Source organism: Schistocerca americana, chromosome 3 (genome assembly GCF_021461395.2).
Source record: "Schistocerca americana isolate TAMUIC-IGC-003095 chromosome 3, iqSchAmer2.1, whole genome shotgun sequence".
In the NCBI taxonomy this organism is placed as follows: Eukaryota; Metazoa; Arthropoda; class Insecta; order Orthoptera; family Acrididae; genus Schistocerca; species Schistocerca americana.
In genome coordinates, this window is record NC_060121.1 from 375,747,616 (window position 1) to 375,771,353 (window position 23,738).

The following is a 23,738-nucleotide window of genomic DNA, read 5'->3' on the forward strand; positions in this document are numbered from 1 at the left end:
ATTGAGAAATTCCCGTAAAACAGCGGTCTACTGTGTGTAATGGCTCGACGGACATTTGGTGTGGACAGGTGGAGTATATCGCATTAAATGGGCACAGCATAGCTACCGAAAGAGGAAGCAAATTTAACGTGAAGAGTACTGTGAGTCCAATTTCATTTGTTACAGAGCTACAAGATGAAGAATCTATGCCACACATCGTAAACGAACAATGCCTTACACTGTACAGACTACCTCTCAGCCTGAAGTACGAAATAATTACTTGGTGAGACTTGTATACGACTTGCAAACGTTGTAGTTCGTTTTGTGTTTGAATAATGCCGAGTTATACCAAAGTGATGACCTTCACTTTTACAAAATACCTATCTAGTATCCATCCTATCCATTATTATTGATGTGAGAGACTCCTAATGATTACCAAACTATTACAGCGTTTTTTTTAAAGAAATAATGGTAATTAAAACTTCAATAATTTACAAAACAATAACCAACGTAAGTCATTTAGTCTAGTAAACACTAATGTGAAAGACAGTACTTCACAAAGTAAAACTCAGTAAGAGATATCTTTTTACTATGGTGTTTTACGCAGCTGCAATCAGTCAGAAATGACTGTTAACGTCTTGAGCCAATAATAGTAGTTACTACCCAAAGTGATTATCAGTAATTGTTAATAAGTAGTAATAAAGCCTGAAGTTACAAGAAGCCGATGAGTCAGTAAAATCATATCACGAACTTTGCCGTTCTTTTAAATCGAAATTTTGACTTTGCAAATTACGTAACTCTAACTCATAGCTATATCTTTACATAAATTTAAAGCTAAATGACAGCGTTCAGTAATGAATAAACATAAACAACCTTCTGAGTTAAATAACTGTAAGCATTACGTCGAGTGCCGTCACGAATTTTTTAATTTACGTAACTCTTTACTGGTGATGAGATGTTGTTGTTCTTTGATTATTACTAATTGAATTTCATGAGGTGCTACCTAATTGAAAGGTATTTGTTCACTGTGACATATCCATTTTAAATCACGCTAGAGCAATATTTACCAGTTTTGTGCTTTTTTCGCCTTTCAAGAAAGCTAAGTGCTCTTCCGCAAGTTTTTCGCGATTAGCAGACAGTGATTATAATGACAGTAATTTTGCTCACGGAGTGAGATGGTGACTATTAATTTAATTCATTAACTAAACTTATAAAATTTTTCCAATTTAACTAACTACTGTAATTCCATCCAACCAAATTTTGCATTCATTTAACCTTAACCGAGTTTTTACTTCTTGTCGTAGCTGCAAGAACAGAGTTGTTTTGTTGTTTTTTTTTGAGGAAGGAGACCAGACAGCGAGGTCATCGGTCTCATCGGATTAGAGAAGGACGGGGAAGGAAGTCGGCCGTGCCCTTTGAAAGGAATCATCCCGGCATTTGCCTGGAGAGATTTAGGGAAATCACGGAAAACCTGAATCAGAATGGCCGTCCTCCCGAATGCGAGTCCAGTGTTTAACCACTGCGCCACCTCGCTCAGTGCAAGGACAGAGTACTGGATAATCGGTTATAAATGCACTTACGTTTCACGGATTTCATTTATTCTTCGGAGTAGGTGCCTTTTCCGCGCAACAGGGAATTTTAGGTACACGATCCATTTAAATCCTATTGACCGAAAGTGTAGTGGGTTATTGTAGTGTGACCCGTGCTTGCTTCCAACAACTGATCACAGTTATTTGTTCGAGGGATCTACGGTAGATTACATTTAACAGAAGGGCTAACACAGGCGCGAGTTGGGTATAAATCTGGTAGGGATTCTATATTACTATGTAAGTAATCTCCTACGCGGGTGATATCCATTTTTGTGGAATAGTTCCAAAGAATCTCAACTAAGCATATAGTTTCTCCGTAGATAATTGTATAAGGTCTTTCCCGTTTAAATAGCTCATGAGACATACTCCTAATTCTGTAACTCATTCTAGTGAACGAACACCAGTCCAGCAAGACTTCTGTAGCTTATTATGGGCAATACGTTATTTTTGTAAATTTTGGGCGTCAGTTGCCCTTTCTACACCAAGCGTCAGTCCTCTGCAGCTCTTCCGCCATTTGATTAAAATTTTGTGGTGTTCCAGCTTTTCTCCATACAACAGCGTGTGGGAGGAGTCATAGAGCTTCCGATGTTATCCACCAATTGGTTCGTGTACTGCATCGCGATTGATAACGGCCCCTTTAAACTTCCACGAGTTACACCAGAATCTACATTTAAGTTTGTGATTTCACTTCTTGAGAACGACATACTGAGTTCCATCCGTATCTATATTACCCAAATCGCCTTGTGGTGGATGACAGAGGTTACATTGACTGTCAATGTCTCTTTCCCCCTTTTGTATTCCAGTCACGAATGATGTGTGGGGAAAACAATTGTTGATAAGCGTACGTGTGTGTTCGAATGTTTCTAATCATATCTCCATGGCTTTTTGTCAGATAAGAGTAGGAAGAAGCAATATCTCGGTTGAATCTTCCAGGAACGTACGCTCTTGGAATTTTAGCAGTAAACGACACCGTAACGCTCAGAGATTCTTTTTTAACGTCTGCCACTGGAGTTCAGTGACCATATCCGGTGATACATTTACATTTTTGGGCTTGCTAAATGAATCCCCGACGAACGGCACTTCTCTTGTTTGAGGCTTCTCTATTTATTCTAGCAATACTATCTGATACCGGTCTCAGATTGTGTACTACACTTCCTGCGGATTTTTTCACTGAATCTCAGTCTGGTCTGTGCCTTACCAGTAACTCCTCCTTAAATCGCTTTGTACGTATCGCATGCTACCAGACATTTTATGAATGTGACTGCTTCCAGCATTCATTCTACAGTTTTGTAATCATACAGTCACGAGGCTTTCTACCCATTTATATGTAAAACATTATACAGGGTGTTACAAAAAGGTACGGCCAAAATTTCAGGAAACATTCCTCACACGCAAATAAAGAAAAGATGTTATGTGAACATGTGTCCGGAAACGCTTAATTTCCAACTTAGAGCTCATTTTAGTTTCGTCAGTATGTACTGTACTTCCTCTATTCACCGCCAGTTGGCCCAATTGAAGGAAGGTAATGTTGACTTCGGTGCTTGTGTTGACATGCGACTCATTGCTCTACAGTACTAGCATCAAGCACATCAGTACGTAGCATCAACAGGTTAGTGTTCATCACGAACGTAGTTTTGCAATGAGCGCAATGTTTACAAATGCGGAGTTGGCAGATGCCCATTTGATGTGTGGATTAGCACGGGGCAATAGCCGTGGCGCGGTACGTTTGTATCGAGACAGTTTTCCAGAACGTAGGTGTCCCGACAGGAAGATGTTCGAAGCAATTGATCGGTGTCTTAGGGAGCACGGAACATTCCAGCCTATGACTCACGACTGGGGAAGACCTAGAACGACGAGGACACCTGCAATGGACGAGGCTATTCTTCGTGCAGTTGACTATAACCCTAATGTCAGCGTCAGAGAAGTTGCTGCTGTACAAGGTAACGTTGACCACGTCACTGTATGGAGCGTGCTACGGGAGAACCAGTTGTTTCCGTACCATGTACAGTGTGTGCAGGCACTATCAGCAGCTGATTGGCCTCCACGGGTACACTTCTGCGAATGGTTCATCCAACAATGTGTCAATCCTCATTTCAGTGCAAATGTTCTCTTTACGGATGAGGCTTCATTCCAACGTGATCAAATTGTCAATTTTCACAATCAACATGTGTGGGCTGACGAGAATCTGCACGCAATTGTGCAATCACGTCATCAACACAGATTTTCTGTGAACGTTTGGGCAGGCATTGTTGGTGATGTCTTGATTGGGCCCTATGTTCTTCCACCTACGCTCAGTGGAGCACGTTATCATGATTTCATACGGGATACTCTACCTGTGCTGCTATAACATGTGCCTTTACAAGTACGACACAACATGTGGTTCATGCACGATGGAGCTCCTGCACATTTCAGTCGAAGTGTTCGTACGCTTCTCAACAACAGTTTCGGTGACCGATGGATTGGTAGAGGCGGACCAATTCCATGGCCTCCACGCTCTCCTGACCTCAACCCTCTTGACTTTCATTTATGGGGGCATTAGAAAGCTCTTGTCTACGCAATCCCGGTACCAAATGTAGAGACTCTTCGTGTTCGTATTGTGGACGGCTGTGATACAATACGCCATTCTCCAGGGCTGCATCAGCGCATCAGGGATTCCATGCGACGGAGGGTGGATGCATGTATCCTCGCTAACGGAGGACATTTTCAACATTTCCTGTAACAAAGTGTTTGAAGTCACGCTGGTACGTTCTGTTGCTGTGTGTTTCCATTCCATGATTAATTTGATTTGAAGAGATGAAATAAAATGAGCTCTAACATGGAAAGTAAGCGTTTCCGGACACATGTCCACATAACATATTTTCTTTCTTTGTGTGTGAGGAATGTTTCCTGAAAGTTTGGCCGGACCTTTTTGTAACACCCTGTATTTGTTTATGTTGAAGGTCGACTTGGAATCTCTGAACCAAGCGTCGATGTTACGTAGGTCTTCCTTTCTAGCGTTGCGACTTCTCATTACCCAACAGCATTATTCGGGAAAAGCTTCATGGAACTTCCGATGTTATTCACAAAGTCGTTAATGTATATTGTGAAAAGCAATAGTCTTATAACACCCTCTTGGAGCACGCCTGAAGTTACTTTTACATTTGAGGAAACCTCTGCACTGATAATGACACATTGTGCTCTGTCGACTACTAACTTTGCAATCCAAGCACAAACTTGGTATGATACGCCGTAAGCTCGTATTTTATTCATTATGTGGCAGTGAGTCAAGGAACACGGCATCTACCTGGGCGCCGGTGTCGATTGCCTTCTGGGTCTCGTGGACGACGAGAGCGAGCTGGGTTTCCCACAATCTCCTACTGAGGAAATTATCGGTATTCAGAAACATCAACAAGCAACTGACGTCAGCCGCATAGGCCTACAGCTTTGTCCGTCTGCTAGACGACAGTTCCTGAAAACCGGAAGACCTTAACATTTTTCCATTCACTGGGAACGTTTTGATCCTGCAGCGAGCCACGGTACACCGCTGCTGGAAGGAGAACGAGTTATTTCTCTTATTGTATGTGGAATTTTATGGGCCTCACATCAGATCCAGTCGCCTTTCTTCTGTTGAGCGATTTCATTTGATTTTCTACCCCGCGGTCTTTTAATTCGATATCTGTCATTTTGACGTTCGGGCGATTATTTAAATGAGGAGGCACCACCGTACGATTTTCTTCAGTCAAAAAATGTGGGCTAGTAATTTAGTACTTCGGTCTTCTCTCTGTTATCCACCAACTCGATGCCGTTATGGTCACGAAGTTTCTGGAAAGATGGCTTTGATCTGGTTCCTTAATTAATAAAGTCCAAAACTGCAAGCACGCGCTCATTTCACTCGCAAAACAGATTCGAAATTCAGTAGGCAGGTATTTTTTCAACTAAGTGACATTGCCTTCCGGAAGTCACGATAGAGAACATCGACTGTGTCGGAGGCCTTCACTGCCTCGTGCACCTCTTAGACGAACAGAGAGAGAGTTGAATATTACAGGCTTGCTGTTTCCGAAAGTTAATTAGTTGCTTATTTACTTACTTACTTACGTTTTCCATAAATCATGTGAACGATTCTTAAGTAGAAATTAGGCAATGGAACTGAAGGAATTGTCCAGGAGAAATCATTTTAAATTAGATTTAAAATTTGCTGTCAGACATTTTATGTTATTGGGCAACTGATCAAAAAATTTTATTTCTGCATGTTGAACTCCTGTCTGAGCCACCGACAGCTTTAGCAAGGGGTAATAAAGGTTATTTTTCCCTCTACTTTTGTAAGTATGTGCATCACTGTTCTCAAATTGTGACTGATTATTTACGACAAATGTCACCAGCGAAAATATGTGTTATGAAGAGGCAGTTAAATTGTCTAGCTCCTTGAAGAGCTACGTATGTGATGTCCTTGGGTGAACCACTTATTATTCTTAGTGTTCTGTTATGTGGAGTCAACATTTTCTTTCTAAGCAATGAGTTATCCCACAAAATTATTCCGTAAGATGTTATTGAGTGGAACTGCACAAAATATGTCATCAGTTTGATTCGTTTGTTACCAAGACAAGCAATTATGCGAAGAGCAAAAGTAGCTGAACTTAATTGTTTGAGAAGTTCAGCAAGATGCTTGTTCCAGTTGCAGTTTTTATCAATATGTACACCCAAAACTTTGGAGCATTCTAACGTACTTATTTACTCCTGCTCAAGTGCTACATCAATTGTTGGTGTTACTGTTTGTTTTACAGACCTGACTGTAATATGTCTTTTCAAAGTTTAGGGAGAGTCCATTTTCAGAGAACCACTTTGGAAAATATCATTTACTAACTCCTCTGTTGCTTTCTGTCTAATGAGATTTATTGTAGCACCAGTATGACCTGCAAAAAGTACCGATTCTCCTACTGAATGGTAAGTGGAAAGTCATTCACATATATGAAGAATAGGAGTGGTTCCAAAATTGAACACTGTGATATTCCCTTTATGATTTTAACCTAGTGACTAAAATTTTCTATCTATGCCGTCGTTGTCTGATTTATTCAGGACAACTTTTTGCATTTTGTTTTTCAAGTGTGATTCAAAGAAGCTGACAAACAGAATGTAAAAGATAGTGGTGAATAATTCAGGATGTCGGAAAGATGTTCATTTCTTCAGAAGAGATATTTTCTTTCCAAGGAACTCACAATACGTGAATATAAAAATTATTATTTAATACAGAAAATGGGAAGGACCTGCCCTCTTTCCCAATCGCATGGGACCCTTGAACGCATGGACGCAGGCAGCCTGGGTGAGGTGGCGAACAGCACCAGGAGTCACCTGTGAAGGATCATCTGAAGTCAAAGATCTACCAGACTGCCATCCGGCCTGTTGCTCCCTGCGGCACCGAGTGTCGGCCAGCTAGAAAAGAAGCAGAACGACGGCCGGGGCCATGGAGACTATGCCATCACTCGATTGGGTCACGTTTCCAATGATACTATCAGGAAATGTTTTGCGGTCGCACCGATCCAGAATAAAATGCAAGAAAGCCGTCTGCGATGGTTTGGACATGTGCTCCGCGCGGAGGACGATATTACACCAAAGGCAGCATACACAATGGAAGCCACGGGAAAGAGACCCGAGGGACGGCCAAGGCAACGATGGGCTTGTACTCTGCACGACGACGTCAGTAAATCTACACATAGCCGAAGAGCGAACAAAATGGAGACAGCGAATCCACTCAGCAGATCCTGCCACCAGGCGGAACAAACGCTAAAGAAAAAGAGAAGATAGGACGCTTCTTTGCTGCAACGACTTACGATAAACAACAGGTAGAAGGAGAGAGAGTTATTTTTTATATACTGAGGTGATTTTCATGGGAAAGCGATGTGAACATATACACAACGCGGTAGCATTGGGCAATGCATTGGGGAGCTGTCATTTGAAAGCAGGTGATTTATGTGAGAAGTTTCCGACGTAGTTATGGACACACGAGTGAAATCAACAGATTTTGAACGCAGAATGTTAGATGAAGCTAGACGTATGCGACATTCCATTTCGGAAATCGTCATGGAATTCAGTATTCTGAGATCCACAGTGTCAAGACTGTGCCGAGAATAACAGATTTCAGGCATTACCTCTCACCACGGACGTCGCAGTGGCCGATGGCCTTCACTTAACGACCGAGAGCAGCGGCGTTTGCGTAGAGTTGTCAATGCTAATAGACAAGCATCGCCGCATGAAGTAACCGCAGAAATCAAGGTGGGACGTACGACGAACGTATCCGTTAGGGCAGTGCGGCAAAATTTGGCGTTAATGAGCAATGGTAGCAGACAACCGACGAGAGTTCCTTTGTTAACAGCACGACATCACCTGCAGCTCCTGTCCCGGGTTCCTGTTCGTATCGTTTGGATCCTAGACGACCGGAAAACCGTGGTCGCGTCAGATGAGTCCCGATTTCATTTGGCAGGGGCTGTTGGTAGTGTTCGAGTGTGGTGCAGACTCCACGAAGCCATAGAGTCAAGTTGTCAACAAGACACTGTGCAAGCTGGTGGTGGCTCCATAATGATGTTAGGTATGTTTATATGGAATGGACTGGGTTCTCTGGTAAAACTAAACCGATCAATGACTCGAAATGGCTATGTTCCGCTACCTGGAGGCCATTTTAGCCTTTCATGGACTTCATTTTCCCAAACAATGATGGACAGTTTCTCGCGATTGGTTTGAAGAACGTTCTGGACAGTTCGAGCGAATGGTTCGACCACCCAAATCTCCAGATATGAATCTCATAGACCATTTATTGGACATAATCGAGAGGTCAATTCGTGCTGTGCGGCTGGTCCCGGCGGAGGTTCGAGTCCTCCCTCGGGAATGGGTGTGTGTGTGTTTGTCCTTCGGATAATTTAGGTTAAGTAGTGTGTAAGCTTAGGGACTGATGACCTTAGCAGTTAAGTCCTATAAGATTTCACACACATCTGAACATTTTTTTCAATTAGTGCACAAAATACCGCACTGGCAACACTCTCGCGATTATCGTCGGCTATAGAGGCAGCTCGGCTCTACATTTCTGCAGGGAACTTACAACGACTTGTTGAGTCTAAGCCTCTTCAAGCTGCTGCAGTACGCAAGGCGAAAGGAAGTTGCACACGGTATTAGGAGGAATGCCATGTCTTTCGTCATGTCAGTATTATCTATATAACATCATGCGGTTGTCTCATACTGGTTGCTTTCTTCGCTGTAAGAGGAGTGAATGTTCGAAATGTTGACTCTCAGTAAAAAACATAAGGTCACTGAAAGAGGATCGATGGAAAGATGTTTAACACAAAACGGAGAGTTCGTTTAATCTGTGCTACAGAAATGAAGACATGGCATTATACTACAGCAGATTTATTAATTTTTTTGTACCAGTTAGCTGCGTTAGATGACGTAGATCCCTTGTGTCCTCCCTGTAGCTCTGATTTGTCCCTAGATATTCCGCATTTTTTCAACAATTTAAGAGACTTCACTAAAGACCTTGGAAAAAGACATTTGATAGATGTTTTCAAAAGATGAAGAGATGAAGAAATACTTTGCATGTAGTGAATATTATTTGGAGAGAGCAAAATTAATAAATATCCATTACGAAACTAAAAAGTACAGGCAGGTGCAGCAAGTGCGATTACACGTACCTATATGCTCCATTTCCTGCTGTTGATGTCTTGGACAGCGACGCGCTGCAGTTACTCAGCTTAAGTTGGGCCAATGTTTTACTCGTCCTCCGCGGGTAAACGTGAGTATGACTTCGTTTATTGTCAGTATTGTCAGTGGCCCCTATCTGATTTAAATACATCACTTCAGGGTGTCGACAGCTTGCTCTGTGATTTGACAGCCAACGCGCACGAGAGAAATGTGAACAAGTTTTCCTCCTTCTGAGGTGCATTTAATGACGAGCGAATCATAAGCTGTGTAGATAACGAGAGCTGTTATGTGTTATCAAAGACCGTATCTGCTTGTTTTAGTCTAGAAAGTACTCCACAGCAATAAATGCCGCTGCTTCGTTTTCTTGAGAATAGATCGAACTTCGAAGGAATTCCTGGAAGCAGCAGATTTTCTGATAACATAGTGCTGCTAGCAGGAAGAATTTTTTCAGCTGAAATCAGTGATAATGAAAATAAATTATCTGCGCTGAAGGTACCAGGGTCGGCCAGAATATTTTTTTCTTAGCCAACAACACTCGTATGAATGCGAAACTTTACGTATGCATATTTGAAGTTTCTAGAGTGTGTACCCAAATTTTCCGTTTCCTCCGACACGCAGCGCAGCGCGTCCTCATTGAATTTCTCATTGCGGGGAAAGCAACTGTTGGCAACATTCACAAACGTCTGTGTGCAGTTTATGGAGCATCTGCAATGAACAGAAGTGCTGTTAGTCTCTGGGAAAACGGGATGAGGCCATTACGAGAAGGCGATTCGGCAGAACTCCAAGATTTGCAGCATTCCGTGAGGCCGTCCACGGCTGTCGCTCCTGAGAAGACGCAGCTTGCTGATGTGCTCGCTCGCGAGGACCGACGCATAACGAACGACTCGGCAGCTGGCGCTGAAGCTGTCAGTCAGCAACGTTAAGAGTGGACGCAACTAATAAAGCTGGTGATCCATTTAACGTGATAACATTCGGCCTTTCACAGGTTTAAGGACTACATAACACTTCCGTAAATATGATTGGACTATGTTACCTCGTCCACCTGACATAGTTCCCCCAGACTTACTTTTTTGGGCTGTTAAAGGATGGCATTCGAGAAAACATTTTGAGGATGACGTGGAGGTGATTCGCATAGTGAAGAAACAGTTTCGTGACTAGAACAGGAGTCCAACAGGGCACACACGCTCTTGTGTCTTACTGGACGAATACCACAGAATGGGAAGGACATAACGTGAAAAAATAGGATTTGTGGAAGAAACGACATTCTTTCTTGTGTGTTCGTTTCATTGTGTTCAATAAATAATTATTGAAGAAACAAATTGTGGTGCATTGCTTGCTGAGCGACACGATACTTCAGAAATCAGAAACAGAGGAATTAATATTAATACTACCGCTGAGCTGTAGTGCTAGTGCCTTTGCAGCCAATGAACTTGAAATTAATACTTCTTACCAAAAATATCCGACAATGTTGAAAACGTAAAAAAGGACCGACACCCAGTTGTGGTTCCGATCAGAAGAATTATATGACAAGGTGTAATTTGCCAGACTCGCAGCACGAGAATCCTAAGGAACGTTCGATGGTTACATTCTTATTTCATGTCTTCTGACATAGTTCATTTCGGCGTGGTTCCTCGACGTTTCATCTTAGATGGCAGCGTTAAGTAAATTTGTGTTCGATGGTCGTCTGGTACACAACGTGAACTTCAGACACGTCTTTCAGGAAATCTTCCACAACTCCAGTTAACTATTTCATGTTTTTATTATTTCATAACCAGTTTCAGGGCTAAATGTTCATCTTCAAATGCTCGTGATTATCATGGTGACGGTGATGATCATCATCATAATATAGCTTTAACAATTGTAAAGGGACCATATGATATGGAAGTGAAGGCCAAAATTACATGTACTAGTTGAAACCGAACGTTGCCACCGTATTAACCATCATATGTAAGAATTCACTCAAATCTAAAATGAGAGGCCTTCACCACTGTGTAACAGCCAGATACTGATCTAAATATTTCATAGACACGCCTTCGTATTTATAGAGTGGAACTAGTTGTTCCAAGTTCAAAGTGTTTCAGTGAGCGAACGACCAGCTATGGTTGTTTGTGGTGACTGGTCGCCAATGATGTAACCGAACATCTTATTTTTTGTTATATTTTTATACTGAGGATCAATTATCAGTCTCTGCACCAAGAGTCGACCAGGTCTTCTCCATTTCTTTACAAGCCACATATGTATATAATGTATATACGAGAACACCACCCACGAACGCACTCTCGGAGCTTACGGTGGTATCCATCAAATCATATATATATATATATATATATATATATATATATATATATATATATATATATATATATATATATGAGGTGGGCAGAAACATGAAAACATAAAAAACGCAGCACATATCCATGTCTATACGATGTAGGAAACGCTTTGACGTTGAAAAAACATTCCAGTCTTCTGGTTGTGTGGTTTTCAAGGGATCTTATACCACTGCTGTTGGTAAACCTTTCGGGGTATAAGGTCGTGGACCACAACCTTATAACCCGAAAGGTTTAGCAGCAGCAATGTCATCCGGTCGTGAAAGGTGTCATTCTATCCTCATAATCTTATACCATTCTTCAGAAAAACAGTGAAAAGTTCAGATAACGATGACGCAGGTGGGTAGCGATCGTGCAACCTTCTCTCCGAATCAGACTACCAAGCCTCAATAATATTGAGATCTGGTGACTGTGGTGGGCAGGGGATACGACAATTGATTCTCGTGTTCACAAAACCAGTCCTGGACGATGCGAGCTGTGGGTACAGGGGCCTCTCGTCTTGGAACACCTCATCACTACTGGGGAACCAACATTGAACCGTCGGGTGGATCTGATCAGCCAAAATGGTCACATAATCATTGTCTGGAATGCGACCATGCAGAGTACCCTAGGGGCAGATGAAATACCACGATATGGCTTGGGCAGCCGAACCTTTACAGTTTTACTCTTTGGACGAAAACTCGGCCTGGAGGTGGAGACAGTGTGCAACAAGAATCAGCCTACCAAATCACTTTCTTCTAGTGCCCCACAGTCCACTTTTTATGGCTTCTGCACCACGTTTTACTGTTACGGGCATTTGTAACACTGATGAGATGGTTTGAAATTCCAGCTCACCTAGCACTTCCCAGCTTGTGGAGTTCCGTTCGTGTTGTTTTCGTGCTGACAGTCTTTGCGAGTGTGGCATTCAGTTCTACAGTGACTTTTGGAGCTCTCGTCCCCGTCTTTGTGACAATCCTCTTCAGTGACTATCTGTCACGATCACTCAACACTTTCTTTCATCCCCGTTGTGACTTAGCGAATGATGTTTCTCCACTTTCCCTACATGTGGCATATATCTTCGATACGGTGTCCCTTGAAAACGGAACCACACCCCATTACAGCAACAACAATTTGCCCACGTTATAATTCACTTGGCTCCGACATAATGTACTCCCAACTACACAGGACACTGATCTGGACACGACTAATACTAGCAACGTATTTAGGATGTTGCACAGGTGCCATTCATGGTCAAATGCAACAGCGCAACCTGCAGGCTTGGTTAGCATCTGCTTTTATTTTCAAGCATGCATTTCTCGCGGTGTTTCCATATTTTTGGCCAGCTCCTTTATATATGTCGCTCTAATAGCTTTATGACTGTGAGACAGGGCTCAAAATATTTTACGTATGAGACTTTCTCACCGTTAATAACGACTTATTGTTTTTTATCTGCTGGTAAGTTCTTAAGTTAACAAAAAATTTTGTCCGATATTTCGTAAACTGGATATCAAGGAACAAGGCATAAACCTGAGCGACGTTAACTACTGGCTTCTCGATCTTACTGACGAGTGAATTTGTATGATCTTTGTCTGTGAAATCCGCGTTGATCCCTCCAGACGAGATTATCGTTCTGGAAAAACGTCACGTGGTGCAAGAACATCATAACTGTACAACAGATTGACGTTAGCAAAGTGTTTGTAAAAGTACTTAACAAGTTCGGAAATCGATATAGATGCATTCATATGACTTACCGCTGGGTTATTGTGAAATTTTTAGTGAAGTCCGTCAATCTTTTACCTGATAACAAAACAAGCTGAATGCGACTTCCATTGGTTATGTGGCACACATCTCATCAGGTCGGCTTCTTGTCAAATTCGCTGTAGTATGGTAGGCATAACGTTCAATTCCACCGTAGATTCTTGGTCTGAGCTCTACTGTAGAAGCTTGTAATGGTGGTGCTGGCACATATCCTCGGTAAAATCCGACAAGGAAAAATGAAGATGTGCCCGGTCCCGTGAGCGCCCAGTTCTGTTCTCTCACGATGTCTAATGAATGACTACTGAGGTCGCTGGTATGGAGAACCTGGAACTTGGCAGTATGTGGCAGCACAATGCATCTAATATGAAAAAAGTATGTTTTTAGGGGTGTCCGGATACTTTTGATCACATAGTGTATCTATGGTCACAATTTTTTTGTCATTAGAGTATCGGTTTCCGTCTATAATTACCATCTTCAGATGTGTTTTCTAAAAACAGTATGTTAGGACATGTTTTTATAAAACAGATCTGTAGACGTTAATTATAGACCGAAACCGGTAGTCTGATGACAAAAAAATTGTGACCATAGACGTGAAGTAAGGGAAATTTATCCTTCACAGGTGTCACTCAGCGTAAGACCCTGTTCACGCCACTTATATATCCTACAAGTCCTGGTAAGAAAACTAAACACAAACGATACTAATCCACTCTGCCAGCTGTTGTACCTGTGACAGAGAATTTCACCTCCAGTCATTTATATACGCGCCCCTAGTGTGTACTGCTGCGAAGTTACATTGACATCTAGCTGCGTCATCTTCGTACTTCACTTTTTGTCAGGCAGTACGTACGTTTCTGTTATGGAACTGTTTACCGGCATAATACTGAAGATGACCACAAAATGAGAAAAAGAAAAGCAAAGAAGGATTCATTTCTCATTTCAATGAACGGTAGTGCACCTAAGCAAATTCCGACGCAATTATCTCGGACTTCCATCAGGTTAACTGCCATCCAGAAGGAAAGCTAAGGATATATATTCCTTTTCAGAAAATTCACCGACCCTTCCCAATTTGAACGGATCTTTACACACCAACGTAATACTTCCACATTTTAATGAATTTCCTTCAGAGAACGCTAAAAGTAAGTGAAACTGATGTGATGTCCGTACTCGGACAATAAGTAAATTAGGAAAAATTGTTTGGAAGTCAGGCACATCACACATGTACGCCCCCCCCCCCCAACACACACACAAACAAGCGAGAGAGAGAGAGAGAGAGAGAGAGAGAGAGAGAGAGTATGTAGATACGTACAAAGGCTTTACAAAACTGCAGCTTATAATAATACTATACGAGGTGCATTCAAGTTCTAAGGTCTCCGATTTTTTTTCTCCGGACTGGAAAGAGATAGAAACATGCGCATTGTTTTAAAATGAGGCCGCGTTCATTGTCAATATGTCCCAGAGATGGCAGCACCGTACGGCAGATGGAATTTTACCGCCAGCGGCGAGAATGAGAACTGTTTTAAATACTTGAAGTGGCGACGTTTTCCTTACTTGAACAGCGTGCAATCATTCGTTTTCTGAATTTGCGTGGTGTGAAACCAATTGAAATTCATCGACAGTTGAAGGAGACATGTGGTGATGGAGTTATGGATGTGTCGAAAGTGCGTTCGTGGGTGCGACAGTTTAATGAAGGCAGAACATTGTGTGACAACAAACCGAAACAACCTCGGGCTCGCACAAGCCGGTCTGACGACATAATCGAGAAAGTGGAGAGAATTGTTTTGGGGGATTGCCGAATGACTGTTGAACAGATCGCTTCCAGAGTTGGCATTTCTGTGGGTTCTGTGCACACAATCCTGCACGACGACCTGAAAGTGCGAAAAGTGTCATCCAGGTGGGTGCCACGAATTCTGACGGACAACCACATGGGTGCCCGTGTGGCATGTTGCCAAGCAATGTTGACGCGCAACGACAGCATGAATGGGACTTTCTTTTCGTTGGTTGTGACAATGGATGAGACGTGGATGCCATTTTTCAATCCAGAAACATAGCGCCAGTCAGCTCAATGGAAGCACACAGATTCACCGCCACCAAAAAAATTTCCGGTAACCGCCAGTGCTGAAAAAATGATGGTGTCCATGTTCTGGGACAGCGAGGGCGTAATCCTTACCCATTGCGTTCCAAAGGGCACTACGGTAACAGGTGCATCCTACAAAAATGTTTTGAAGAACAAATTCCTTCCTGCACTGCAACAAAAACGTCCGGGAAGGGCTGCGCGTGTGCTGTTTCACCAAGACAACGCACCCGCACATCGAGCTAACGTTACGCAACAGTTTCTTCGTGATAACAGCTTTGAAGCGATTCCTCATGCTCCCTACTCATCTGACCTGGCTCCTAGTGACTTTTGGCTTTTTCCAACAATGAAAGACACTCTCGGTGGCCGCACATTCACCAGCCATGCTGCTATTGCCTCCGCGATTTTCCAGTGGTCACAACAGACTCCTAAAGAGCCCTCGCCGCTGCCATGGAATCATGGCGTCAGCGTTGTGACAAATGTGTACGTCTGCAGGGCGATTACGTCGAGAAGTAACGCCAGTTTCATCGATTTCGGGTGAGTAGTTAATTAGAAAAAATCGGAGGCCTTGGAACTTGAATGCACCTCGTATATTGCTTGTCTCTGATGCGCACCTGGGGCGGATAATTAAACCGTGTTTTATCACTAGGGACCGTCCAAAAGCATTCGACAAAATCTGAATGTGATTCAAAGCAGTAAAGGATACCTATGGTTTCGCAACCCTTCTATTTTCCGCCTCCTGCGGCTTGGTTCAAATGGCTCTGAGCACTATGGGACATAACTGCTGAGGCCATCAGTCCTCTAGAACTTAGAACTACTGAAACCTAGCTATCCTAAGGACATCACACACATCCATGCCCGAGGCAGGATTCGAACCTGCGACCGTAGCGGTCGCGCGATTCCAGACTGTAGCCTCTAGAACCACTCGGCCACACCGGCCGGCTCCTGCGGCTTGATCACGCAGCAGCGCAACATTGACATGTGCGTGAATAAAACGGTAAAGGGTCCCTCTAAGACACCCCAGTTCGGCTCGATGCCATCCACGTATCTTTGTTGAGCACGTTACAAATGTACCATCAGAAATTTCGACACCAAATCAGAGTGTCGGCTGCTCTAGTGCCATAGGGATTGGCAAACTCTTCGATACTATCTGGGTGGGGTTTTCCTTCCTTTAGGCGGTAGAGCAGCCTCTAGACTGGTTTGGTGTTGATGTTTCTAACACCTACATTTGTAACGTGCTCAACAAAGTTGCTTGGATGGCACCAAGGGTGTTGCCAAACTGGTGTTTCTTAGGTGGACCCTGTGTCGTTTTATCCATACACTTGTTAATATTCCACTCCCTCGTGACGACGTACAGGAGGGCGGATAACAGGAAGACTGAAGAAGTGTAAGTACTCTTTGCTGCTTCGAATCACGTTCAAATTTCGTTGAACAATTTTGAACGGTTCCTGGTGGTTCCAGTCTGTACAAGAGAGCAAGAATTGCGGTCGCGCTGCACTCAAAAGGGGTGTAATCACGTTCGGGGGTGATGCAGACCGACAACGCCCTTAAAGAAGGGTTGAAATATCCCCTGGCCTCAGCATTGTCAAAGATTGTCAAGAATATCTTCCTATTGCCCGTTGCACTACGAATTGTTTTTTCCAACCTCGAAACGTCTGGGAATCAACGACCGAGAGAAAGCAGTGGTTACATTGACGCCCTTTATGCTATCCCATGAGGTGTTTTCGTGGCGATTCTGAGTGGCGATGGGTCTGAAATGTTTTTCTCGGCCCCTCATTTAAACACTGAGTGTTGCGATTCTCACCTAAATCGCATAGACGTCCAAAGAAGGGAGTGAAACTTGGGTAAGAGTGGCTGTGACGATATTTTCATCGTGTGGCAGGTCCACAGAGGCGTTGGGAAAACTTGTGGTGAAATTTTGTGCCAATGTGACATCATTAACCCAATTTACGCTTCACATGAACTTCCGAGCTGTGGCCCTTTTTTCGCATTTGTCGATTTTTCGCTGTGTGAAAAGTCGCTGAGCCGAGTGTGACGTCGCAGATCACCACGCTTTTTGGCCATTGCAGAGGAAGGTTGTAGGCACCGTTGAGCCAAATTCAAACTTATGCGTCGCAATGGGAGGCAATTGTTGCGCAGTGTGATTACGGTCGAATTCAAACCACTGCTTTCGTGTAATTTGCGGCTAATGTGTAACAGCAGGTAACCAATATTCGTCGCAGTTTGTCAAATGTCAGAAAATTCTTATGTACGTGTCTTAATATCAAAGTTCATTTCCAGACTGTTGCTGTGAAAAATTTCTTGAACAAGCAACCTGCGTCCTGTGAAATACATTAACAGATTAGCTTTCTGTGATGTTACTGTCGTTGGTCAACTGAAGTCTGACAAATTTAGGGTGAGATGTTTCGAGTTTTGTGTTATACCATAGACAGCGTAACGACATTGTTCGCAGAACCATACGTCCGACTGTGAAGACTGAAGCATGAAAAAGTACTAAGAAATTTGAAATAAAATTGTGTGGGTAAGTACAGTAGTGAGTTTTGGGTGGTTCACTTTACCCTGGTGCGTGACTGCAGGTAAGATGTTAATTCTTTTGCCGTTCATTTTTGTGTCTTGGGATTTTATATTATGGTGCAATCAATGTCAGTAAGAAATGTATGTATTGTGTTCAGTGATCAAATTACTCGCATTTATGGTTCATTTCGTAGAACTGATAATGCTGAAATTAGATAATAAGAACTCGAACGCAACGAATCACAGGCAGATATTGTCAGAGCAAAAATATCGCTGGATACTTATAGTATTATAAGAAGTGTTGGAATGGTGGATGGATTGTTACAGCTTATGATTTTGCCGAGACAGACGTCTTTCTGACTCGGGGAAGGGTAAGAGGAGTGAACGCCGTGTCGCAGTCGATACACCAGTTCCCACCAGATCGCCAAAGTTAAGCACCGTCGGGTGTGGCCAGTACTCGGATGGGTGATTGTCTCGGTTCGCCGGTTGGCGACTCCTAGGGAGGTATTCGAGAGGAGCAGGCTATATGTCAGCACCGAGTTTCAGCCTCTTTCTTCTCACCTCATCGTCATCCAACACATACATGACACAAACACGTCACCTACACGTAACATTTACACTTAACAACAGTGAAACGTCGCCTTAGTGCTGGAAAACCTCCTACGTTATTTGTCTTTTAAACAGCTGAGCAAAACTGAACGAACTCAGACATTTCTCTCTTTACTTATTCTGATCACCTCTTAACTGACACACAATATTTTTAGCGCAGCGCAATCTGACTTTCAATAATCCCCACAAAAGAATGACGCTGACTTACAATAACCTATCTTTCGTGAATCACTTACCTCACAAAAATCTTCCTTACTGGAACTACCGCAATACAGCGAGCACCAATACTGCCAGCTAAATAAAAGATTCTAACTACTGAAGGCACTAACAACTGATATGCATAGTAAGCAAATGAAAGATTTTGATAGAGAACAAACAATGTATTTACCTTAATAGTGTTCAAAAGTCATCATATATATATCTATCAATTCATGACATCCATCTTTCGAAATTTCCTTTTTCTGGTGGACACACGTCCAGATCGTCCGTTCTCAAGACTGGTATCTCTCTCTCCACACCCACCACTGCTGGCGGCTCACCTCCAACTGCGCAACGCTATGCGCTGTTCACATCCAACTGCGCAACGCTATGCGCTGTTCACATCCAACTGCCCAACACTACACAAGCGAATATCCCATCAATGAGTCCAGCCAGCCACAGACTGCACACAGCACAGTAAGTGATTTTCATATAGAGCGCTACGTGGCGTTACCAACATAAAAACCTAAACAGCCTACTTACACAACACACAACGTTCACATTTCGCGAAGAAAAGGTGGCTGTAGATATGAAGGATAGAAAACATTTTCCCAACTCAGGCGCCCGAGCATGGCCTTCGGGACGTTCCACTCATTCATGCAATACGATTTTTTTTTAAGGTAAAGGGAGGAAGCGATCGTGAAGTCGTTAAGGAACCATCGGTCATTTGCATGTTTGCATGCAGTCACTTATCATAATCACGGAAAATCTGTACCTGTTTGTGGGATGCATATTTTAACCCCTCTCCGCTCGAATTATAGGGTGGTATAGATTTACAAAAAGCTATTGACATGTTGACTACATTTACTCTTTGCAATTGTAGTGTTATCAGGGATAAAGTAGGTGGAGTCAAAGGTTGTCTACAACTTCAGCGGACACCAGACAGCACTGTCGAAAAGCCTGAGATGGAGACGGCTGTTGAAACGGAAATCAGAAGAGAGTGTTTTTCACTCTGAAATTTGAAAATTAATGAAGTTCCACGGAGAATAAATAAGGACCGTAAGGTTTGGTGATGACATCGTAATTCTTAAAGGATGACCACGGTCTTGGAAGACTGTACAGAGCCTTGAAAGAGGCTGCAAGTCGAACAGATGGGTTCTGCTGTTTGGTCATTGTAATAAATGGTTCAAATGGTTCAAATGGCTCTGAGCACTATGGGACTCAACATCTTAGGTCATAAGTCCCCTAGAACTTAGAACTACTTAAACCTAACTAACCTAAGGAAATCACACACACCCATGCCCGAGGCAGGATTCGAACCTGCGACCGTAGCAGTCCCGCGGTTCCGGACTGCAGCGCCAGAACCGCACGGCCACCGCGGCCGGCTGTAATAAATGATAACGGAGGAGTAGAGAGGATATAAATTGTAGAGTGGCAATACGAAGAAATTGTTTTGAAGGATGTAATTACTTTAATATGGAATATGAATTTAGGTGTTAGGAAATATTTTCTGAAAGTATTTGTTTCGAGTTAAGCAATGTACGGTAGTGGAATGTGGACGATACTCAGTGCACATAAGGATAGAATAAAGGTTTCTGAAATGTGGTGCTACAGGATAATGCTTCAGATTTGATGCGCCGATCGAAGAATTAATGAGGATGCACAGGGTATAAATGAGGTGTAGACGGAGACCCAAACATGCTTACAGTAAACAGATTCAAACGGATGTAGGCTGGAATAGTTATGCAGAGATAATGAGAATTATGCAGGATAGACGAGCACCGAGAGTTACTCTAAACGTCTCCCAATTCACGAATACAACGTTGACATCTTCTTAAAGACTGTGCCACCTTGTTCGGTTTATTATGTTATGTGTTCTGTAGAGAAAATGAGCCTAGCATTCCCCTGTTGCGGAGCATCCCCACAAAAGTCTTACTCCGAACGATACTTTCGAGAAGTTTCCTTTAATTTATGTCTATGGCCACAATCTTTTCTGTTTAACAGATTACCGGTTTCGGTCTTTAATGACCATCATCAGATCTGTCTCATAAAAACGAAGTCCTAATGCACTGCAGCCATAGTGGCATAGTCAACTGTTAGATGCGGAATCAGCACCAGCATCGTCAAATACATATAAATCGACCAACTGTGCACCGGGTGAGTGATGATAATACCCATATAGCACCAAAGTTTACGGTCCTTTTGCCTTTCGCAGGGAGCATTTCGAACAGGATTCGTCATGAATGAGATTTTCACTATGCAGCGGAGTGTGCGCTGATATGAAACTTCCTGGCAGATCAAAACTGTATGCTAAGGTCCAGAGTTCGAGTCTCGGTCCGGCATACAGTTTTGATCTGCCAGGAAGTTTCATATCAGCGCACACTAAGCTGCAGAGTGAAAATCTCATTCTGGAAACATCTCCGAGGCTGTGGCTAAGCCATGTCTCCGCAATATCCTTTCTTCCAGGAGTGCTAGTTCTGCAAGGTTCGCAGGAGAGCTTCTGTGAAGTTTGGAAAGTAGGAGACGAGGTACTGGTGGAAGTAAAGCTATGAGGACGGGGCGTGAGTCGTGCTTGGGTAGCTCAGATGGTAGAGCACTTGCCCGCGAAAGGGCAAAGGTCCCGAGTTCGAGTCTCTGTCCGGCACACAGTTTTAATATGCCACGAAGTTTCAGGATTGGTCATATTTTGCGGAAATATGATATGAAATTTGTTTTTAGACCACCATCTAAGATCAGGGTCCTTCTGGATCCCGTGAAGGGCGATATTGATTTGTGAAAGGCGGATATCAACCATATTCCTTGTAGTTGTGGCATGTCATACATTGGTAAGACTATCAGGGCTGTGGAGAACTGGAGAACAGGTGTACTGAGCATAATCGGCACACACGCTTATAACAGACGAGCAAATCCGCCATTGCAGAACGTTATTTTGGCATCGGACATCCAATGTAATCTAACAGGACGGATATTCTGGCATGCACTTCCAGCTGTTGGCAGGATGTATTAAGGAACCTGCTGAAATTAAATTAGCAAGTAACGTAATGAATAGAGATGGAGGCTTTTATTTAAATTGTGCGTGGAATCCTGCTCTCTCAATGTTCAACAAACAGAGGGGGAGAGTTTATACTATCTCACCCATTGATTATTAATTCCACTATCGATAACTTCTGACGTCGGTCGTCTTTGTTTTGTGATGGCGCTAGTGTTTACAGTGTGTGTGTGTGTGTGTGTGTGATAGCGCGCGTGTGTGTGTGTTATCTTTACCGATGTTTTAAATTCGCTTGCACAGCGCTTACTTGCTGCAGTTTTGCCTTGGAAATGACAGGATGTGCTCCTGTCTAAATATCGGCTGTTGTTGATGACGTCACCCGGATGCATTCTCTTAAGTTATTTGAGCTCAGTATACACCGATAGAAACTGAGGTCTCGTAATGAGTTACTTGTTACAATGACAATACTTGGCCGTTGCAGGCCAGTCCATGGACGTCAGAGAGAACATTGTGTGAAGAGTTCGATTTCTTTCCATTGCGGGCAAAATTTGCATTTTTACGAAATACCGGTAGTATCCTAATTAACAAAGAAACAGACAAGTTTCAGCCATGGCCCGTGATTGAAAACGTAATAGGTGCTTGAAGAGGCACTGGGATCTTTTGCTACCGATGTAAGACGTTACATCTAACGCGCCAATGACGGCCAAGAAGGATCGTCGAGCAGGGTACGTGTCAAGACCTCCAAGATAACCATCCTGATGTCAAACCTCTGGAATTTTTTCTCTTGGATCTTATAAAAAGTGAAGTGCAAAGCATTCCCGCCGATACGGAAGGACTGTAGCTGCAAATTTATAACCGTGGTCATGGCAAGATTAATGAGGTGATCCGATTGTGTTTGAAAGAATTCGAAATTCACAACAGAGGCGAGTGCAGTGGTGCATCAAAATTCGGGAATGACATGGCGAGCATCTTGAACAGGTATGAACGTACAGTAAAGTGAAGCATACAGCTTACAACACTATTGACGGTGAAGCTTCTTTAGGATGGAAACGTCTGCTTGGATTGCGCCTGGGGTAGTTTTTTTTAAAGAGGAGCGGGCCACATACCGTCTTTGGCTTTCATCCTACTCCTTCTATCCTTTTTTTCTCATTACCAACACTTGAGACAATATTCACGTATTGCGAAAGAAACACATTATTGTTTGCAGAATCTACTCCTCGAAATCTCCCAACCAAAAATATTACACATTTTACTGCAGTTACACAAATTCGTACTTAATAGATATCATCATAGGGTAGACTTAGTTTCCGAAGTATTCAGACTTGAAGAATGTGAGAAAAACGCTACGCTGTTCTGAGAGTGGGTCAGAAGCATTTTCCTACCAATAACACTCCACCGCATATAGTGATAGGCTACAGGGATTTGACACCATTCATGCCAGACATAAGCATGGAGGACGCCGGCGTTTTTTCTTTTCTGTGCTGAAACGCTTCTATAACGAACTGAGTACTTTTAGTAAACCATCACTCATTCAGCATTAAGCATACCATGGAAGATTATTCAGAGGTAATGTAGGTGCCTCATTGCAAGATATTTGGATTACAACCACTTCATACATTCCTAGCCTTGATGTTTGACTATTCTGTAGTCATATTGGTATTGACCACTGGAATCGACTTGACATTGTACAGATTCTGAACGCATGCTTTTTGAATCAGTGTACTTTATACTTGTGTTGTAAGGAGACCATAACGTCAGTCACCTCAGATATCACCTCGCATTATTATTAAGACAAATTTTTTTAATTCTTAATACTTAAATTATATTTGAATTTGTCTCTGAACTCAGAGTCCTATTGATTTAAGTCTTTGGTTACAAAAGAACCACGTAAGAAAAACAAAAAATGATTCAGAAAAATATTCCGTGAGTTCTTGGGTGGTATTCACTTGATTAGAGCGTGACAGGTAGGTGGAGAGATAACCAGTGCTGAAGGTACGCCAGCGTGGCGGTCTGGGGGTGACGACGGTCACATAGGTATGGAAAGAGGTAGGCCACAAGGC

The 23,738-nt window shown here is 42.9% G+C and overlaps 1 protein-coding gene across 1 annotated transcript in view; it reads right to left on the reverse strand.

The window, feature by feature from the left end:
- Positions 1-9,290, reverse strand: part of LOC124607136 (leucine-rich repeat and fibronectin type-III domain-containing protein 5-like) — a 197,841-nt gene extending 188,551 nt beyond the window's left edge. Inside the window, exon 1 of the mRNA XM_047139344.1 lies at positions 9,221-9,290. The gene's annotated coding sequence lies outside the window, so the exon portion shown is untranslated. The remainder of the gene's footprint in view (positions 1-9,220) is intronic.
- Between the last annotated feature and the right edge of the window lie 14,448 nt (positions 9,291-23,738).